We start from the raw sequence: 9053 nt of genomic DNA on the forward strand, positions 1-9053 counted from the left end.
AAGGAAGAAGCGGAGTGCTTTGAGTCCTTCGTGATGGGGGATGGAGGTGTACAGGGACTGGATGTCCATGGTGAAGATGAGGCGTTGGGGACCGGGGAAGCGGAAATCCTGGAGGAGGTGGAGGGCGTGGGTGGTGTCACGAACGTAGGTGGGGAGTTCTTGGACTAATGGGGACAGGACCGTGTCGAGGTATGCCGAGATGAGTTCGGTTGGGCAGGAGCAGGCTGAGACGATGGGCCGTCCGGGGCAGTCAGGTTTGTGGATTTTGGGCAGGAGGTAGAAACGGGCGGTGCGGGGTTGTGGGACTATGAGGTTGGAGGCGGTGGATGGGAGGTCCCCTGAGGTGATGAGGTTATGGATGGTCTGGGAGATGATGGTTTGGTGGTGGGGGGTGGGGTCATGGTCAAGGGGACGGTAGGAGGAGGTATCTGCGAGCTGGCGTCTGGCCTCAGCGGTGTAAAGGTCAGTGCGCCAAACTACTACTGCGCCTCCCTTGTCAGCTGGTTTGATGGTGAGGTTGGGGTTGGAACGGAGGGAGTGGAGGGCTGCGCGTTCCGAGGGTGAGAGGTTGGAGTGGGTGGGAGGGGTGGGGGAGTTCAGGTAGCGGTTAATATCGCGGCGGCAGTTTGCTATGAAGAGGTCGAGGGCAGGTAGGAGGCCAGCACGGGGTGTCCAGGTGGACGGGGTGTGTTGGAGGTGGGAGAAGGGGTCGTCAGAGGGTGGGCAAGAGTCTTGATTGAAGAAGAAGGCACGGAGGCGAAGGCGGCGGAAGAATTGTTCGGTGTCACTCCGTGTATTGAATTCATTGACCCGAGAACGTGTGGGAACGAAGGTGAGACCTCTGCTGAGGACTGATCTTTCATCCTCAGAGAGGGGCAAGTCTGGAGGGATGGTGAACACACGGCAGGGCGGGGAGCTAGGACCTGGTGTGGGACTGGAGCTGGATGCGGGGGCGGGGTTAGGCCTGGGGGCGGGGACAGAGGTCGGCGTGGGGGCGGAGTTGGACATGGTGATGAACACCGGCGGGGGGGCGGGGTTAGTCGCGGTGACGGAACTCGGCCGGGGGGCGGAGTTAGGCGCGGTGACGGAACGCGGCGTGGGGGCGGGGTTAGGCGCGGTGACGGAACTCGGCCGGGGGGCGGAGTTAGGCGCGGTGACGGAACGCGGCGTGGGGGCGGGGTTAGGCGCGGTGACGGAACTCGGCGTGGGGGCGGAGTTAGGCGTGGTGGCGGAACGCGGCGTGGGAGCGGGGTTAGGCGCGGTGACGGGACTCGGCCGGGGGGCGGAGTTAGGCGTGGTGGCGGAACGCGGCGGGGGGGCGGGGTCAGGCGTGGTGACGGAACGCGGCGGGGGGGCGGGGTTAGGCGTGGTGACGGAACGCGGCGAGGGGGCGGAGACACATGCGGCGATGTGGTCCAAATGTAGGTTTCTGACGTCACTGGGGGCGGAAGTAGCTGCGGCGACCACGGAGACAGAGTTCTTCACCATAGCCGCGGAGGTCGCCAATCTGTTGGTGATTGCCTTCATGACGATCGCAGAGCAGGTTGTCTGTGCGGCGATCCCGGAGGCGGTTGTTTGGGCCGCGATCATGAAGGTTGCGAGGTCGGTGGGGGCGGAAGTGACGTCATCGTCGGCGGCGTCTGCGGCTGTTGCCGCGGGCGCTGTAGCGGCCGCGTGTGTAATGGCGCCGGACTGGTTTCGGAGGCCGATGGAAGTTTCTGGAACGGTTGAGGAATCCGGAGTTTGGGGGTAAGTGCATGAAAGTTTTTGGTACTTACTGCCTTTAATTTCCGATATGGCTAGAAAGAACTGTTTGTTCAGTCTATGGATTCTTCTGTAAATGAAGAACAATAGAGGCCCTTTACAGGTCTGTGAGAGAGTTGTCCTGAGCTGGGGTAGGTCGAGTTGCAGGGAATGTAGGTACCGGCGCATGGCTGCAAGCGTGGAGTGGAGGATCCGGAGGGAGGTCCGTTGCTGGAGGCTGCGGATTTGTTGCAGGTACTGGTAGTCCTGGTTGGGTCCAAATTGTGTTGGTCGGAAGGTGATCTGGAGTCCATGGGGGATCAGTCGGTTCCGTAGGCAGGTGCTGAGAAAGGAGATATGGCTGTGGTAACGAGTCTGCTTCAGAATGTGGCTGAAGAGCTTCTGTGCAGAGGAGATGACCTGGGGTGTCCGGATCCTCCACTCCACGCTTGCAGCCATGCGCCGGTACCTACATTCCCTGCAACTCGACCTACCCCAGCTCAGGACAACTCTCTCACAGACCTGTAAAGGGCCTCTACTGTTCTTCATTTACAGAAGAATCCATAGACTGAACAAACAGTTCTTTCTAGCCATATCGGAAATTAAAGGCAGTAAGTACCAAAAACTTTCATGCACTTACCCCCAAACTCCGGATTCCTCAACCGTTCCAGAACCTTCCATCGGCCTCCGAAACCAGTCCGGCGCCATTACACACGCGGCCGCTACAGCGCCCGCGGCAACAGCCGCAGACGCCGCCGATGATGACGTCACTTCCGCCCCCACCGACCTCGCAACCTTCATGATCGCGGCCCAAACAACCGCCTCCGGGATCGCCGCACAGACAACCTGCTCTGCGATCGTCATGAAGGCAATCACCAACAGATTGGCGACCTCCGCGGCTATGGGGAAGAACTCTGTCTCCGTGGTCGCCGCAGCTACTTCCGCCCCCAGTGACGTCAGCGACCTACATTTGGACCACATCGCCGCATGTGTCTCCGCCCCCCCGCTATGATCCGTCACCACGCCTAACCCCGCCCCCCCGCCGCGTTCCGTCACCACGCCTGACACCGCCCCCCCGCCGCGTTCCGCCACCACGCCTAACTCCGCCCCCCGGCCGAGTCCCGTCACCGTGCCTAACCCCGCTCCCACGCCGCGTTCCGCCACCACGCCTAACTCCGCCCCCACGCCGAGTTCCGTCACCGCGCCTAACCCCGCCCCCACGCCGCGTTCCGTCACCGCGCCTAACTCCGCCCCCCGGCCGAGTTCCGTCACCGCGCCTAACCCCGCCCCCCCGCCGGTGTTCATCACCATGTCCAACTCCGCCCCCACGCCGACCTCTGTCCCCGCCCCCAGGCCTAACCCCGCCCCCACATCCAGCTCCAGCCCCACACCAGGTCCTAGCTCCCAGCCCTGCCGTGTGTTCACCATCCCTCCAGACTTGCCCCTCTCTGAGGATGAAAGATCAGTCCTCAGCAGAGGTCTCACCTTCGTTCCCACACGTTCTCGGGTCAATGAATTCAATACACGGAGTGACACCGAACAATTCTTCCGCCGCCTTCGCCTCCGTGCCTTCTTCTTCAATCAAGACTCTCGCCCACCCTCTGACGACCCCTTCTCCCACCTCCAACACACCCCGTCCACCTGGACACCCCGTGCTGGCCTCCTACCTGCCCTCGACCTCTTCATAGCAAACTGCCGCCGCGATATTAACCGCTACCTGAACTCCCCCACCCCTCCCACCCACTCCAACCTCTCACCCTCGGAACGCGCAGCCCTCCACTCCCTCCGTTCCAACCCCAACCTCACCATCAAACCAGCTGACAAGGGAGGCGCAGTAGTAGTTTGGCGCACTGACCTTTACACCGCTGAGGCCAAACGCCAGCTCGCAGATACCTCCTCCTACCGTCCCCTTGACCATGACCCCACCCCCCACCACCAAACCATCATCTCCCAGACCATCCATAACCTCATCACCTCAGGGGACCTCCCATCCACCGCCTCCAACCTCATAGTCCCACAACCCCGCACCGCCCGTTTCTACCTCCTGCCCAAAATCCACAAACCTGACTGCCCCGGACGACCCATCGTCTCAGCCTGCTCCTGCCCAACCGAACTCATCTCGGCATACCTCGACACGGTCCTGTCCCCATTAGTCCAAGAACTAATGGACTAACGGCACGGTGGCACAGTGGTTAGCACTGCTGCCTCACAGCGCCGGAGACCCGGGTTCAATTCCCGCCTCAGGCAACTGACTGTGTGGAGTTTGCACGTTCTCCCCGTGTCTGCGTGGGTTTCCTCCGGGTGCTCCGGTTTCCTCCCACAATCCAAAGATGTGCAGGTAAGGTGAATTGGCCATGCTAAATTGCCCGTAGTGTTAGGTAAGGGGTGAATGTGGGGGTATGGGTGGGTTGCGCTTCGGCGGGATGGTGTGGACTTGTTGGGCCGAAGGGCCTGTTTCCACACTGTAATGTAATCTAATCTAACTCCGCACCTACGTTCGTGACACCACCCACGCCCTCCACCTCCTCCAGGATTTCCGCTTCCCCGGTCCCCAACGCCTCATCTTCACCATGGACATCCAGTCCCTGTACACCTCCATCCCCCATCACGAAGGACTCAAAGCACTCCGCTTCTTCCTTTCCCGCCGTACCACCCAGTACCCTTCCACCGACACCCTCCTTCGACTGACCGAACTGGTCCTCACCCTGAACAACTTTTCTTTCCAATCCTCCCACTTTCTCCAAACAAAAGGAGTAGCCATGGGCACCCGCATGGGCCCCAGCTATGCCTGCCTCTTCGTAGGGTATGTGGAACAATCCATCTTCCGCAACTACACTGGCCCCACCCCCCATCTTTTCCTTCGCTACATTGATGACTGTATCGGCGCTACCTCGTGCTCCCACGAGGAGGTTGAACAGTTCATCCACTACACTAACACCTTCCATCCCGACCTCAAATTCACCTGGACAGTCTCGGACTCCTCCCTCCCCTTCCTAGACCTTTCTGTTTCTATCTCAGGCGACCGAATCAACACGGACATCTACTACAAACCTACCGACTCCCACAGCTACCTGGACTACACCTCCTCCCATCCTGCCCCCTGTAAAAACGCCATCCCATTCTCCCAATTCCTTCGTCTCCGCCGCATCTGCTCCCAGGAGGACCAGTTCAAAATACGTACAACACAGATGGCCTCCTTCTTCAAGGACCGCAATTTCCCCCCCGACGTGGTCGACGGTGCCCTCCACCGCATCTCCTCCATTTCCCGCTCCTCCGCCCTTGAGCCCCGCCCCTCCAACCGCCACCAGGACAGAACCCCACTGGTCCTCACCTACCACCCCACCAATCTCCATGTACAGCGCATCATCCGCCGTCACTTCCGCCACCTCCAAACAGACCCCAGCACCAAGGATATATTTCCCTCCCCTCCCCTATCAGCTTTCCGTAGAGACCACTCCCTCCGCGACTCCCTTGTCAGATCCACACCCCCCACCAACCCAACCTCCACTCCCGGCACCTTCCCTTGCAACCGCAGGAGGTGCAACACTTGCGCCCACACCTCCCCCCTCACTTCTCTCCAAGGCCCCAAAGGAAACTTCCATATCCGCCACAGATTCACCTGCACCTCCACCCACATCATCTACTGCATCCGCTGCAGCCGGTGTGGCCTCCTCTATATTGGGGAAACAGGCCGCCTACTTGCGGAGCGATTCAGAGAGCACCTCTGGGCCACCCGGACGAACCAACCCAACCAACCTGTAGCACAGCATTTCAACTCCCCCTCCCACTCCACCGAGGATATGCAGGTCATTGGACTCATCCACCGCCAAACCACAACAACCCGACGGTCGGAGGAGGAGCGTCTTATCTTCCGACTGGGAACCCTCCAACCGCAGGGGATGAACTTGGACTTCACCAGTTTCTTCATCCCCCCTCCCCCCACCTTGTCTCAGCCGGATCCCTCCAGCCCGGCACCGCCTTCCTGACCTGCAGTCTTCTTCTTGACCTCTCCGCCTCCATCCTACTCCAACCTATCACCCTCACCTTGACCTCTTTCCACCTATCACATTTCCAACGCCCCTCCTCCAAGTCCCTCCTCCCTACCTTTTATCTTCTCCTGCTGAACACTCTCTGCTCATTCCTGAAGAAGGGCCTGTGCCCGAAACGTCGAATCTCCTGTTCCCTGGATGCTGCCTGACCTGCTGTGCTGTTCCAGCAATAAAGTTTCAACTTTGATCTCCAGCATCTGCAGACCTCACTTTCTCCTTTTATAATCAGGACTCCTGCCCACCTTCCAAGGACCCCTTCGCCCGCCTCCAACACACTCCATCCACCTGGACACCCCACGCTGGCCTATTACCTGCCCTCGACCTCTTCATTTCCAACTGCCCCCGGGACATTAACCGCCTCAACCTGTCTACCCACCTCCCCCACTCCAACCTCTCACCCTCACAATGTGCTGCCCTCCAATCCCTCTGCTCCAATCCTGACCTCACCAACAAGCCAGCAGGTAAAGGGGGTGCAGTGGTAGTTGGCACACTGACCTCTACACCGCTGAAGCCAGACGCCAACTCGAGAACACCTCCTCCTCCTGCCCCTTCAACCACGACCCCACCACCCATCACCAAGCCACCATCTCCCAGACCATACAGTACCTCATCACCTCAGGAGATATCCCACCCATAGGTTTCAACCTCATAGTCCGGGAACCCCGCACCCCGGTTCTACCTCCTTCCCTAGATCCACAAGCCTGACCACCCTGGCCGACCCATTGACTCAGCATGCTTCTGCCCCACTGAACTCATCTCTACCTACCTCAACATTGTCCTATTTCTCCCTAGTCCAGGATCTCCCCACATACATTCGAGATATCACCCATGCCCTCCACCTCCTCCAAGACTTCTGTCTCCCCGGCCCCCAACGCCTCATCTTCACCATGGATATCCAATCCCTCTACACTTCCATCCGCCATGACCAGGGCCTCCAAGCCTTCCGTTTCTTCCTCTCCTTATGTCCCCAACAGTATCCTTCCACCAACACTCTCATTCGTTTGGCTGGACTGGTCCTCACCCTTAACAATTTCTCCTTCGAATCCTCCCACTTCCTCCAGACCAAAGGGGTAGCCATGGGCAACCCTATGGGCCCTAGCTATGCCTGTATCTTTGTTGGCTACGTAGAACAGTCCATCTTCCCTAGTCCCACCGGCACCACTTCCCACCTCTTCCTCTGCTACATTGATGACTGCATTGGCGCCACCTCGTGCTCCCCCGAGGAGGTTGAGCAATTCATCAACTTCACCAACACATTCCATCCTGATCTTAAATTTACCTGGACCATCTCTGACACCTCCCTCCCCTTCCTGGACCTCTCCATCTCCATTAATGACGACCGACTGGACACCGACATATTTTACACACCCACCAACTCCGACAGCTACCTGGATTACACCTCTTCCCACACTACCTCCAGCAAAAATGCCATCCCGTATTCCCAATTCCTCCACCTCTGCCGTATCTGCTCCCAGGAGGACCAGTTCCACCACAGAACACACCAGATGGCCTCCTTCTTTCGAGACCGCAATTTCCATTACCACGTGGTTAAAGATGCCCTCCAATGCATCTCGTCCACATCCCGCACCTCCACCCTCAGACCCCACCCCTCCAACCGTAACAAGGACAGAACCCCCCTGGTGCTCACCTTCTATCCTACCAACCTTCGCATAAACCAAATCATCCAACGACATTTCCACCACCTCCAAACGGACCCCACCACCAGGGATATATTTCCCTCCCTACCCCTTTCCGCCTTCCGCAAAGACTGTTCCCTCTGTGACTACCTGGTCAGGTCCACACTCCCCAACAAACCACCCCCCCCGTCTTTGCACATTCCCCTGCCACCGCAGGAATTGCAAAACCTGCGCCCACACCTCGTCTCTCACCTACATCCAAGGCTCCAAAGTTTTACCTGCACATCCACCAATATCATTTATTGTATCCGTTGCTCCCGATGCGGTCTCCTCTACATTGGGGAGACTGGACGCCTCTTAGCAGAGCGCTTTAGGGAACATCTCCGGGACACCCGCACCAATCAACCACCCTGTGGCCCAACATTTCAACTCCCCCTCCCACTCTGCCGAGGACATGGAGGTCCTGGGCCTCCTTCACCACCGCTCCCTCACCACCCGACGTTTGGAGGAAGAACGCCTCATCTTCCACCTCTGAACATTTCAACCCGAGGGCATCAATGTGGACTTCACCAGTTTCCTCATTTCCCCTTCCCCCGCCTCACCCCAGTTCCAAACCTCCAGCTCAGCACTGTCTCCATGACCTGTCCTACCTGCCTATCTTCCTTTCCACCTATCCACTCCATTCTCCTCTCTTATTGACCTTATTGACCCATCACCTCCATCCCCACCCCCACTTACCTATTGTACTCTATGCTACTTTCTCCCACCCCCACCCTCCTCTCATTTATCTCTCCACCCTTCAGGCACTCTGCCTGTATTCCTGATGAAGGGCTTTTGCCTGAAACGTCGATTTTCCTGCTCCTCAGATGCTGCCTGAACTGCTGTGCTTTTCCAGCACCACTAATCCAGAATCTGGTTTCCAGCATCTGCAGTCATTGTTTTTATCTACACAATATCCAGGCTTGGGCTGACAACTGGCAAGTAACGTGCGCCACACAAATGCCAGGCAATGACCATCTCCAATAGAAGAAAATCATCACCTTTGACAATACAATTACTGAAATAATTCCACAGAGGCCAGTATCCAATCTCCAAGTCACCCCTTATTTACAAATGGAGACTCCTTAACACTGATCCAGCTCCCTCAGGGCCAGCTCTCATAGTGAGCAGAATCTCTGACATGCCTGTTTTTTTTTATTGAACAGTACAGTTTACAAATAAACAATTGACATTAACAGCTGTATACAGAGGAACAGCAATTTACAATGGAGAGGGGCAGCAAAGCCAGGCCCCCAAACCTTATCGTTCAACCAGTTTTTAGGGAAATGTGGACAAACCTCAAATCCCAGTTTCAGTCATCACAAAACAGTAACAGTAACAAATACATACAAGACAGAAACTCCTGTTCTTTTTTTTCATTTTATTAAACAGTACCAAATACAGTTAACAATAAACAGAAAGCAGTTCACAAAAAAAGCACTATATACAGGGAAAAAGGCAGCAACACCAAACTCCAAACCCTACTGTTCAACCAGTTTTCAGGGAGATGAGGACAAACCTCAAATCCCATTTTCAGTCAAAGGTAACAATAACAAACACAGATAGGGCAGACACTCCGATTCTT

Source organism: Chiloscyllium plagiosum, unplaced genomic scaffold, assembly GCF_037043375.1.
Source record: "Chiloscyllium plagiosum isolate Xiang-an unplaced genomic scaffold, Cpla_swu_hap1 HiC_scaffold_15, whole genome shotgun sequence".
Taxonomy (NCBI): Eukaryota; Metazoa; Chordata; class Chondrichthyes; order Orectolobiformes; family Hemiscylliidae; genus Chiloscyllium; species Chiloscyllium plagiosum.